We start from the raw sequence: 13,861 nt of genomic DNA on the forward strand, positions 1-13,861 counted from the left end.
CATGTCAACAGGATTGCAACACAGCTACTTCAAAGGCTAAAGGCTAAAATGTCTATATCTACATGGTTTTATTAACAGGGATTGAATAGTACCTGTATAGCATGACATTCTTGTCTTTAGCCTTAAAGGAAAAGGCAGTCTTTTCTGTTTGCACCAGTTTGAAATATTGCTGAAGTAAGGCTCCCTTAAAATGGATCACTACAGTGCTCATTCACATGAGAAAGTTCAAACAGGAAGTCAAAAGACAAATATGGGGTTTCACGATCCTTTTTTTTTTGGTTGACTCGGTTAATTGCATGAAATGAAGGATAAACACGCACAAGCATATCTGATCCACAAAACCGCTGGGTACATCAGATGCAAACTATAACCTGTCCAGCATAGACTCAGATCACCAGGCATGTAAAATGGAAGTGGAGCCTGCCTCAGTTGCCTTCCCCTTCCTCAGTTCTCCCCCGTGGAGTCCTTTACTTCAACCAGAAAGAAAGGGACCTCAGAAAGGCAAGGCATTCTGGTAAAAATGTTAGTTCAGCTTTAACTTAAAAGGATCAGCTGGTCCTAGTCTTGGAAGGGATGCATTGCTTGGGTGAACACATATGCAGGAACTTGACCTGGCTACTTCTTGACACAGAGAGAGATTAGAGAGATTCAGCTGCTCTTAGAATTCCAGGTAGTTATGCAGAGCTGTCACTCAAGTTTGGGTTCTCTTTTATGTAGCTGCATTCGGAGATACTCTATCTGCGGCATGTGTAGACAAAGGGAAACACTTATACCTGGAATGTATATTCTCCCAGGTAATCTCTCAGTCTTCTTGGTAAAGGCAGTGCCCAGACGGCATGGGTGCATTTGTTGATGGTGCGTCTGCAGAGACGCTGCAGCGGTGGTGCTGATGTGTAGAGCGGTTTGGTCAGAGGCAGGTGGACAGAGCCGGCCTGGGGGGCTTCTGCGCCGGCCCGCTTATCCCTGCACAGCTGGACATAGAAGTTGATCAGGTGAACCACACTGTCAAATTGCTTCAGCTTGGACTTGACACAGACGATGCAGTCCAATCGGAATTTCCCATCTTGATATTCGATTCGCAGATTAGTCGGTCCCGCTGATGTTTTCACAGAGATTGTTAGTAGGTAGTCTGGATTCGAAATATCTCTAATCAAGAAAAACCCTTCTGGTGTCTCTTCTAATTTCTCTTTGGCTTCATTCACAGTCAGACCTCCCCAGTACCAACATGTTTGAGCTCTCGCAAGGCCCTTGCCAGATGCGCTGCCTCTGGGGACGGCTCCTTCTCGGACCCCGCGTTCCCCGCCTGCTCCGCGTCCCTTCCCGTCCCTTCCCCTCCATTCCCAAAGGGCTTCGGGCACCTGAGGGTCATGGGCGAAGGGTCGCCACAGCAAACACAGTTGGCCGTCCGAGCTGGGGTTCGAGAGGCACCCACGTCCTTCCTGGAAGTCAGTGGGAACCCCAAAATGCGCCCCTGCAGAGAATCCAGAATCGTGGAGGAGGGGGAGGGGATGGGGAACTGCTGGTGCTTTCTCCCGAGGTCCTGGTGCAGGGATGGCAAAGACCCCGCAGGCCTGGTCACCCACAGCCTGCCGGTTCCGCACCCTGTGGTGCTGCAGAGCTCCTGGGTTCAGAGCGAGGAGCCTGGAGCTTGGAGGTACGCGAGTTGCCAGGTAGGCAGGGGTCGGGGGCACAGCCTGACAGCCACTCCCCCCTGTCTTTCGAGTGTTGAGCTGAGCTCATTCCCCACCCCCACCCCCACCCCCGCACTTCCATCTTTGCTCCCTGTTGGGCCTTTGGGACCCACCCCAAGTGGGCTTCTCTTTAAGCATTTGAAAAGGGAACAGCCTGCCTGTCCCCGTGGAGGGCCTTCAAGGGACTGCTTCTAAACTAGAGCCATCCTGCTTCCTCTTCCCAGCACAATCTCTAATGATCAGGATTCCTCTGAAAGAGGGGCGCCACATCATGCCCCGGACTCAGTAGCAGCACTGGCACTATGGGATCCTACTTAGCTGATCACTATATTTTTGCTAATAGCCTTAATAACGTATTTTCATTATATATTCTATCCATTCTCTCTCAGGTCTCTTTTTTTTCTCTCCTTTTTTTTCTTTAATATGTTTTTCTTTTTACCGATTGTTTAGAGAGAGGGGAAGGGAGAAGGAGAGAGAGATAGAAACATCCATGAGAGGAATATCACTGATCTCGATCAGCTGCCTCCTGTACTCCCCCTGCTGGGGATGGAGCCTGCAACCCTGGCATGTGCCCCGTCAAGGAGGTCATCACTCAACCACTGAGCCACACTGGCCGACACGTCACTTTTCCTTTTAATCGTAGGGAAGTCAAATTTCTAATGGATCCTGCTATAATTAACTTTATAACATTAAAAGTAAAACTTCATACTTGCATTGTTTAAAGATGACTTGTTTATTTGGGATTTTAGGGTGCTTAGGTCTAAAGACTAAGCTCTGAATAAAATCATGTATTTTGTAGTTAATTGGTACCCTGTCTACTTGACAAGCCTATAAATAACTAGGTTTTAAACAGTCCCATTCTGAGTACATTTCCAGATAGGTGCTGCTGACCTTATTAATTCACTGTTCTAGGTGGGGGCCCACAACTAGCAAAACAATAATAGCAGCATCCGCAGCGGATGGGTTTTTGTGCACTGAGTGCCAGGCTCTGTGCTAAGCTCGTTACAGGACAGGCTTTGCATGATGATGAACAACTTCAAATTCATGATGGCTCAAGACAATGCTTGTCAGCTAGGACAGGCTTTGCATGATGAACAACTTCAAATTCATGATGGCTCAAGACAACATTTATTTTTCTTTTTATCTTGCTACACATCCAATGTGGGAAGGAAGGGGTAGGATTTTGCTCAACTTGGCCATTGGAGAGGCAGGTGAACGGAAGTTCTTTCTCAATATGTAATTCTTCAGCATCATGACAGAGAAAAGGAAGCATGATAAATACCATAGTGGTTCTTAAAGTTCCTTTCCAGAAGTAACACATGCCATTTCTGCTCACATTTTATCAAGCAAAACCAGGTACATAACCATATCTAACTTCGTTTTTTTAATATCTGTGTATGTCTCTTAGTACAGTGCCTGACTCAGAGTCACCACCAAGAAAGTAGGTATTGAATGATTGATTGATTGAATGAATTGAATTGAATCTTTAGTTAGGATGCCCCTGACCCCCAAATCCCCAGCTCAAAATACTTTAAGACATGAGAAAACTTATTACCTTATACACCAAGTATTTCTAAAGTGAGCAGCTCCAGCGATGAGTGAGTGTGAGGCTTGGGGAAGTTATTAGGGTTGAGATCCTTTCGTCTCTGTGCTCTGCCATTGCCCAAGTGTCCCCTTGTCTGGTAAGCCTGCAATCTCATCTCCCCTTCCCATGGTCACAGGGTGGTTGCAGCCGTTCGGGAGTCATATCCAATGACAACAGCATCCAGAAGAGGAAGAAACCAACTCTTCCGTGGGATCCTCTCTAAGATGAGAAGCTTTGCCAGAAGCTCCCCCAGTACACTTCCCCTCATGTCTCTGTGGCCAGAGTTGTGTCACATACTCATGCCTAAACCAGTCATTGGCAAGTGGCCTAGGCTCTGTGATTGACTTAGTTCCGTCAGATCCATCTCCAGGCTAGGGGTGGGTCACTCTCCTCTGAAGCCCAAGCCTGTGAGGAGAAGGGTGAACCCCTGAATACAATTGGAGTTCTGTTAACAAGGAAACAGAAAGGATGGATGTTGGATAGAGCACATCAGATTCCCCAAATCTCTTCACATTAACTGCTCCTCACCATCATAGCTTTGATCCCTCAAACTTTCCGGGTCTGTTGATGACCTTCTGAGCTTTTCCTTCATTTATTTCATCACCACCCCCACTGGCCTCAATTAAGTCAGAAGTTTATTGCGATTGACTTGGTGGACTTTGGAAAGGCCAGGTTCATTGTATATAGACTAACTTGATGTTAGCTGTATAAAGTAAACCACTTAACGTATACAAGGCATAAGTCAAATACAATTTCTTCCCAGAATTATTGGCTAATACTTATTATAGATTATTTTCCCTTCTGAATGGATATAGTAAGGTCAAAGCTGGACTGGCGAGGCCACATTAATTTTGACTATGCAATGAGCAGAAAATATTGACCCATACATCCCTCTTCCCACAGTCGATTGAGGAAGAAACTGCCAAAGAGGCAGAGCACAGCCACTAGTTGCTTCCTGTATAAAGTCTACAATGTAGCATCTGTTCATTTGAACAGTTCTTTGAAAAGAGTTGAGGTACCCAGGAGACTTGGGGAAGCAAATATATGTTCCAGTCCTTTCATACAGGATGAGAATGGAGCCAGCAAAGTTTAGACCAGGAAGTTTGACTTTGATAGCAAGTGAGGATCTCAAGAGACAGATGAGGGATGAGGACCACCCCATTTGTTCCGGGCTTGCCATTACCTCGTGAGAGAGCACAGCCTGTCTGGGAGCCTCAATGGCCAACTTCTTAGGAAATAAAGCATGAAAAGAAGTGATCAAACATCAAAGATCATTGAACACTGGGATTTTAAAACTTCTAAAATCTGAAAGCACTATCTTAAAGCTAATGGCTTGTTTAGTCCTCAAGTTTAACTGTTAATGACTACGGATTAAGAATAAAGGAGGGACTGACTCTCCATCAACTGTAACTGGTTTCTGGGGCACTTGAAAGCACTTGAAGAAGCACTTTTGAAATATTTTAAACATATTAAGTTGTCACTGAGAGCCTTTTCCTAACACCTGACAGCCAGGATACTGTTCTGGTTGAGGTAGAAATTGCATACATTATTTTATTGCTCACTTCATCGGGGCACTGTGTCAACACCCTGACCAGACCAAATAGGTTGTCAATGCTGGGAAGTGCCTCTTACCTCTCGCTCTATCAGGAAGTCGCCACTGTTGGTTTAGCTAATAGAGTTTCTTAAAAGTTCCTTTGGCACACAGCACTGGAAGTTGGGCTTTGTTCTCCACTTCTTTTAAGGAGCAAGACTCACATTTAAAATGGTCACATTCATCCCGGCCGGTGTTGCTCAGTGGTTGAGCATTAACTCATGAGCCAGGAGATAATGGTTCGATTCCTGGTCAGGGAACATGCCTGGATTGCAGGCTCGATCCTTAGTAGGGGGCATGCAGGAGGCAGCTAATTGAAGATTCTCATCATTGATGTTTCTATCTCTTTTTCCCTCTTCCTTCCTCTCTCTAAAATCAATAAAAACATATTTAAAAAAATAAATAAAATGGTCACATTCAGGCACAATTATGAAGTACCTACTGTGTGCTGGATCAGAAGCATTCAGGAGGGTGTGCTTTCTGACTAGTGAAGAAAGGGTGTACATGGCACCTGGTGTAGCTGCTGGCTGGTAACAGCTGAATAACTGCAGAATTCATGAGACCATGTCTCCATTCTGTCTGAATGACAAAAGAGGTACTTTTAAACGGAGCCTAGCTTTAAGTTAAATACAAATTTAATTGAGAGAGTAGAGTTTTCAAGGACCTACTACAAGTAAAAAAAAAAATTAAAATTAAAACATAGCAGCTTCTGAAATTTTCAGACCTGGGAATGGCGACGGAGGATAGTGCTGCCTCTCTAAGATTATAAATTCCTAAAAATAAAGGGAAGTGTCAAAGTTGTTCTTTGGTCAATGCCCAAAAGACATTTTATTCCTGGGAAAACAAAGACATAGACCCAAATGCAAAAAATAAAAAAATCAAAGACTTCACTTAAGCTGGTTACTTAAAGTCCATCCTAGCTCCTCTTCTCTCTCCTCACCACGAGATTTAGATGCAATAGCAGTTAATTAAAACAGATTTTTTTTGGCTTTTGTATAAATATATTCAGAAAATGAGAAACTAACTTGTGGAATTCTGGGTCATTCTCTAGTTTGAAATCACAAAAACCTTTACAATGGCAGGATCTTCGTATTATTTCCTACAGTAGTTCCAGTGCCTGGTACCTAGTAGATGCTCAATAAGTATTTTTAATGCATTCAAAAAATATGTATGTTCCTGCTTACATAAGAACAAAAACCATGAATTTCTGGAGCAGCATGTGTAAGAAACAGTAGTTACCTCTGGGAAGAAGGGATAGGAAGGAAGAATTTTATGTCTCTTTTCATGTATAAAATTTTATGTGAGTTTGAATCACCGTTATAATTAGGGTGAAAGATTAAAAATAACCACTCTTGGGTTTACTTTAAGAAACAGTTATAGCAAAGGCAAGAAAGAAAAAACTATTTTCCCTTGAGCTTGAACAGCAGCCTTGCAGAGTGTCCCCCAGGGCTGAGTTCAGAACTACGGGTGCAGCCTTTGAGTGAGGTCTATAGGGTATTTGTGTCAATGCTGTGGTTCTTTCTTTCCATTTTTTTTTATGTGGAGTGTAGAACCCTTATTTAAAATAAAATAGCCTTAGCCGGTTTGGCTCAGTGGATAGAGTGTCGGCCTGCGTACTGAAGGGTCCTGGGTTTGATTCCAGTTAAGGGCACATGCCTGGGTTGCAGGCTTGGTCCCCAGTGGGGCGCATGCAGGAGGCAGCCTGTCAATGATTCTCTCTCATCATTGATGTTTCTCTCTCACTCTCCCTCTCCCTTCCTCTCCGAAATATATATATATATAATATCTAAATATAATGAGTATTCTCTACTTTTTATCTATCCACATATGCTTTTTGCATAATTCAATATTGTAGGAAATGGCTGCAATTGCATATTTCCTATTCTTTTTTTCCATTAAAGTTATTGGGATGACATTGGTTAATAAAATTATGTAGGTTTCAAGTGTACAATTCTATGGTACATCATCTGGATAAAGGGTTCAAATATATGGTGTCAGACAAAGATTTGACTTTGGGTGGTAGGCACACAATACAATATATAGATGATGATGAATGCTTGTGGTTCTTGATCCTGATGAAATACTGAGGAGAGCTACTAGTACTTTGAGGGATATTTTGGAGTTATATAGGCAGGTCTGTTAAAGAAATGAAATAAAAAGACCTAAGGCATTTAGCATAATGTGTAAGGAAACCAGATGCAGCTTGCCTGAGCTTGAGTCTTGACCTTCACTTACTAGCTGTGTAATGATAGTTCATTTTGCTAGGCCTTGGTGTCTCATCTCTAAGATAGAGATGAGAATAGTACACAGTTCCTAAAGTTGCTGTGAAGATGGAACAGCAGTCAATACTTGAGCACCTAGGATAATGTCCAGCATCACAACGTCAATACTTGAAGGCACCTAGGATAATGTGTATCAGCATTTGTTTATTGTCTTCCCCACCATCACCCCCTTCTACCCCAGAAGGCAAATTTCCCGAGAAAAGCATCTTGACTGGCTTGTCTACCTCTGTATCTACAAAGTCTAGAATAAGACCCTAGCTTCTGCTCAATAAATATTTGTTAATTTAATTAATTCTTGAATTAAGACCATATAGCCTCAATCTCACCTAAAGAGGTGATTTGAGCTCATTTGTCAGCAGAGAGAAAAAATCCAGGAGTGGTGGAAATCTTGACACACCAGAGAGCAAGAATTATTAGGAGCCTAGCATCAAAAGCACAGGTGGAGAGATATGCGTGGAAAGAATAGAGAATGTTTCTTGCCTTGAATATTGGATCTCGCCTAGAGCTGACACATATCACCCTAACTTTCACTCCCAGACAGCTGGGCTCAGATGTCATGTGATTAGACATATGCTGTAATTCATCATCTTTATAAAATGGCTCAGAGGCTTACACCCAGCAAGTAGCCATCCAGGCAGCCCTGTTATGGTCCCCACAGCCTTTCCTTTATGTGTTAGTTTGCTTCCTAAATAACCAGACCTTGTCCTATTCTTATAGCAACTTCATAAGATGCAGGAGTGGTTTGTGTACACCCTATTTAGAAAGCTCCATACACATGTGGAAAGAAGCCTTTTGGCTAAGTCAAAACAAGTCATCTAGATGTACTCAGCAAGTGAGTGTTTAACAGAAAGTGTTTAATAGGAAGGAAAGTCTCCACCTCTAGGGAAGAAGTTACAGCTAGGGAAAGGAGAGAATTTCCCTGACTTCTAAGCTTTAACACCAATAAATAGACACCATGAAGTATAGCATTGTGCCTAAAATGAAGGCTACTCAGTTCGTTCTGAGTCTTAATGTATGCAAATAGGGATAATACCTTTTTTGTGTGACATTTGTCTTTAATATACAGGGTTGGGCAAAAGTAAGTCTTCAGTTGCGAATACTCAAAACACAGAGTTTATTCTTGTATTATTATTTATTAATAATTGTATTATTTTCCATAGGAACAGCTATAGTTACTTATCTTTGGAAAAGAGCCTCATTGTGACACTTGGCAAAGATAAAATTCAGTCCGTTATGACCATTGATGCAGAAATTCTGGGATCCATTGCAAATTGCATGATAAACAGTAACGCCAAAACCACAAAAATGATGACAAGTTATTTGTCCATGGCAGTGGTAAAGAATACAGGCATCCTCTGCTTTTTGAAAGTTTGCTTTACGCCACCTTGTTTTTATGCAAGACCTTGATTAGTACTACCCATTGGCACTGATGTCATAGAGGCAGCATGAGCCCAGAGCAGCGAGAGCAGCTCTGCTGAGCTCCTTCCCCAGGAACCACACTCAGCATCTCAGCATCAAGCTGCCAGAGCTCTGACCTGTGTCTGGGAGCATCTGTGCTTCAATGTTACTTGTTTTGTGCATCCATCAGCAAAATGTGTCCTAAGGTGATTGCTTATTCGCTTCACCCCACTTCAGTTTGTGAAGGAGTTCATAGGAACACTATTTTCAGACAGCAGGAGAACCTTTATAAATTAGATTTGTGGGGGTTTTTTTGGTATAATTATTATTAATAGTGAAGCAAAATTTGACAAACAATAAAAACATCATGTGTGCTTTCTCAGAAATGTTAGAAGAGGATATCTAAATGAGATTTAAAAAGAAAAAAAAAGGTTCTCTAAAGACATCCTAACCCCATCAGGAGAATTATTGAGTCATATCTGATGTAGAGGCTCCAGATTCCATTTGACTTCTTTTTTTTTTTTGCATTGTAATTATATATTTTTTTAACTGGCATGACCATATATATAAAATGCAAGAACAGGAACTTTTCACTTTCTGCACTTTTAAATTTCCAATAAGTATTTGTTAAATTAATTAATTTTTTAATGAATGCTTTGTCTCTTCAATCCCATGCAAAGAGCTCATCTGTCAGCAGGGAGAAGGCAGGAGTGGGAGAAAGCTTGATGATACCGGAAAGCAAGAACCATTGGGAATCCTCATTCCCCATGTTTGTGCTCAATCATTCCACCAACATTTGTCAAGCATTTTTATAGACACTGGAGATAGAGGGGCGAGCATGATGAAGACTCTGCCTCCTGGATAAGCTCATTTTGATAGAGAAGGTAGATAGGGAAGATAGGAAAGGTGAGGACAGAGCTCTGCAGCACAACATTTAGAATCTAACAGGGTAGTAAAAACACGGCAGAGAGACGGTCAACTAACCTCCAATGACAGAGGGAGATAAGGGGAGCATGGCATCATGAAAGCCTTTAAGAGCGTGGCTTCTAGGAGGACATAATCAAGGTAATTGCTATATAGCAAGAGACCACATATGATGAAGATAAAAGAATTGGCCACTGGATGTGGCAGGATTCCAGTCAGCTAAGACATTGAAAAGAGCAAATGTGCTGAGTGGATGGGGACAAAGCCAGCTAAAGGGAGGAGGAGGAGAGAACTAGGTGGTAAGAAAGTGGAAACATGTTTAAACAACTCTTTTTAAGAAGTTTTGATATAAAGGGAATTTTAAAAATGAAGCTAGTCTGGGAGCTAAATGAGTCCTCTGCAAAAGACAGTAAGTCCCAAGGGCATGAGAGACCCAGGACACCACTGCTTGGCTCGGCTTCCGCCTACTGTGGCTCCACAGAAATGGAAGCCTGGTGTGTCAGATTTCCAATTTTTCAAGAAAATCTAGATCTCCCAATTGTACATGTTGATTCAATTTACTTAAAAAATTTATTGTGACAGTCAAACAACTCACATCTGTAGGCCAGATGGTTCAATAAAGGAAAACCACTGGTCTAGTGATTAGAACTGGAAGGGAGAGGGGTTGCCTGTCTGTTCTCAATTCTACCGCTGTTCTCTTTCCGAATGCCATCCACCTCACATATGCACTTTTCTATATTCTGTTCTAAAGTGGAAAAAATGTTAACCACTTAATTTTTGTTGAAGTGATACCAAATAACTAGCTTTACCTTTTCTTGAATTGATTTGTTTTGATTTGTCTAGTTAACTCTTTATTAAATGCACATAAAGTACAAAAGAAAAGAACAACAAAAAGTTTAAAAACAATAACATTTAACTTTTTTTGTGGTGAGAACACCCAAAATCTATCCACTTGGCAGATTTCAAGTACATGATACAATATCAACTGTGGTCCTGTGGCTGTACACCAGGCCTCCAGAACTTACTCATCATGCATAGCTGAAACTTTGTACACCTTGACCAAAATCCTCTCACTTCCCCCTTCCCCAGTCCCCCACAACCACCATTCTACTTTCTATTTCTATGAGTTCGACTATTTTAGATTTTGCATATGAGTGAGATCATATAGTATTTGTCCTTCTGTAATTGGCTTATTTTACGTAGCATAATGCCCTCCAGTTTCATTCATCCATGTTGTCACAAATGGCAGGATTTCCTTCTTTTTTATGCTAATATTCTATTGTGTATGTATGTGTGTGTGTCTCACATTTTCTTTATCCATTCATCTGTAGATGGATATTTAGGTTGTTTCCATATATTGACTGTTTTAAATATATGGTGAATATTTCACATTGTACACACAATCAGGCCATCAGGTTATACACCTTAAATATATATAATTTTTATTGGCAATTATACATGAATACAGCTGGGGGAAAAGGATGATAAGATACTCCTGTAGCATGCATACACACTGCATGTCAGTGAGGGGACAATAGAAACTGTGTACCTGGGGAGCTCCCAGGTATTACAACAAATTGAAGATGCTCTATGGCTATGAAGTGTGCCCTGTACCATTCTATGAAGCTAATTTAGTCTAGTATGAGATGAAACAAAAAGCAGGAACATTTACAATAGCAGTAAGACATCCTATACTTAAAGTATAAATTTAATAAAAGATGGGAAAAACCTCTATACCAAAAAACCTATATAATATTATAAGAAGAAAGTAAAGATGATGTTAAATAAATGAAAAGATATTCCATGTTCAGTGATTGGAAGATTCAATGTAAATAGTATCAGTTTTCTTCTATTTGATCTATTAATCCAATAGCTAGCCAAAATCCCAGAAGGTTTTTCTTGTGGAAATTGACAAAGAGATTCTAAAATTTTAATGGAAATGCAAAAGGCCAAGAATGCCAAGGTAACATTGAGGAGAATGAAGTTAAATATTAAGAGTCATTGTAAAGCTTCAATAATTAATGAATATGGTATTGGCACTAGAATAGACAAATTAAACAATGGAACAGGATAGAGAATCCAGGAATAAATGCAAACATATATAATCACTTGAATTATGACAAAAGATGGCCTTTTCATGGTGCTAGGACAATTAGATATTGAATTTTGACCCTACCACACACAAAAACCAATTCAGTTATATTTTAGATCTAAGTGTGAAAGGCAAAACAATAAAGTGTCTATAAGAAAACATAGGAGTGTATCTTCTTGCCCTGAGTTAGTGAAAGATTTTTAAACTAGACACAAAAAGCATTAAAATGCCATAAAAGAAAGGCTTGATTAAGTGTATCACATTAAAATGATAAGTCCTATTTATCAAAAACTACCACTAAGAGAGTGAAAAGGCAAACCATGGAGTGGGAGAATATATTTGTAAAACCTATATCTGAACAAAGGACTTATATCCAAAATATATGTGGAACTCCTTTAAAGAGAAAAAGGACCAAAAGCACAACTAAAAGTAAAAATGTGCAAAAGATTTAAAGAGCACTTTACACAAAAGGATATTCATATCACCAAAAACATATGAATAGGTGATCGACATTATTAGTCATCAGAGAAATGCAAATTAAGGCCACAATGAGATACCACTACAGATCCACCAAATGGCTATTATTTAAAAGACTGATAATTTCAAGTTGTTGGCAAGCATTGAGGAATAACTGAAACTCATCTACTTGTTAAGAAGAATGTAAATTGGTATAACCAGTTAAAAATTTTGTTAAGTTTCTACTAATGTCCAACATATTCATGGGGGAATTTACTCACATGACCCAACAGTTCTATTTCTATGTATATTTCCAACAGAAATTTTTGTTTGTGTAAGCCAAAAGACATAGTCAAGAATATTAATATTACCTTTAAGAGCCCCAAACCTAAATATTCATCAACAGAATAATGAATAAATTGTGATATATCTATATAAGGTAATGTTATTTAGGAAAAGAATGAACAGATTTAAACTACATGCAAGGATTGGGTGAATCTCTCAAGCATAATGTTGAGCAAAAGAAGCCAGATCAGATGCAAATGAGTACATACTGCATAATTCCATTTACCTGAGGTCCCACATCTGGCAAACCTAATCTACGGTGATTAAGGTCAGAATGGTGTTTAACCTTTAGGGGTAGACACTGGGAAGGAGCATGAGGGTCTTCTGGTGTGCTAGTAATATGGTGTTCCATGATCTTGGTGATAGTGTTCACATCATGAAATTTTATCATGCTATGCACTTTTGATCTGTGCACTTTCCTCTATGTTTCCATTCAATAAGCAAAGGGTATTTTTTAGAGATAATTATTAAGCAGCAGACATGATGAATGTGAGGGGACATAGCAGTAAACAAGAGGAACATGGGCCCTGACCTTATGGGACTTAGTCTAATGAGGGATTAAATTAGCTACCTGTTTTTCCCTTTTTGTAGAAACAACAGACTATCTTGAAATTCAAAGATAGATATACAGAAAATCTAAGTTTAATGACTATTCCTTTATTTGGGTTTTTGTATTAGATGGATGGTTGGATGGATGGATAGATGGGTGGGTGGATACAAATATACAACTTCTATGTAGAATACTCATAGTCTTTTATTTTCATTCCAATACATCTTAAAAATATATTTGAACAATTCTTGCCAGGTCGGTTGGCTCAGTGGTTGAACGTCGACCTGTGAACCAGGAGGTTACAGTTCAATTCCCGGTCAGAGCACATGCCTGGGTTGTAGGTTAGATCCCCATTGTGGGGTATGCAAGAGGTAGCTGATCAATGATTCTTCCTCATCATTGATGTTTATATCTCTCTCTCCCTCTCTTTTCCTCTCTGAAATCAATAAAAAAAATATATTTAAAAAACCACATAATCCTTTAGTCAGTTCCTGATATGTCAGTTGATTGAAGACTGAGAAGAAGTAATATCTTCTGGTGAAACAAAGTATTTATTTCTCATAATTTCAACACGGCCCAATATGTGATGGTTGAGTTGCATCAGTCACCAAGTGACTCCAATCTGTATTAATTGATTAGCTACTAGCATAATTAAGCTACCAAATATATAGTTGACCCTTGAACAACAGGGTTAGGCATACTGACACCCAATCAGTTGAAAATCCAAATATAATTTTTTACTCCCCCAAAACTTAACAACAGTGCTCCCTCAGTATCCGCAGAGGATTGGTCTCAGGACCCCCACAGATACCAAAATCCCTGAAGCTCAAGTTCCTTATATACAGTAGTGTAGAACAATGTATACTATCAGCCCTCTGCTTCACAACCACGAATCTGAAATACTATTTTCATCCGCAAGTGGTTGAATCCACAAATGCAAAATCTTG

At 40.2% G+C, this 13,861-nt stretch overlaps 1 pseudogene; it reads right to left on the minus strand.

The window, feature by feature from the left end:
• Nucleotides 1-737: 737 nt before the first annotated feature.
• On the minus strand, nucleotides 738-1,398 carry LOC102247902 (annotated as a pseudogene).
• Between the last annotated feature and the right edge of the window lie 12,463 nt (nucleotides 1,399-13,861).

The sequence above is a fragment of the Myotis brandtii genome, unplaced genomic scaffold, assembly GCF_000412655.1.
Source record: "Myotis brandtii unplaced genomic scaffold, ASM41265v1 scaffold1498, whole genome shotgun sequence".
Taxonomy (NCBI): domain Eukaryota; kingdom Metazoa; phylum Chordata; class Mammalia; order Chiroptera; family Vespertilionidae; genus Myotis; species Myotis brandtii.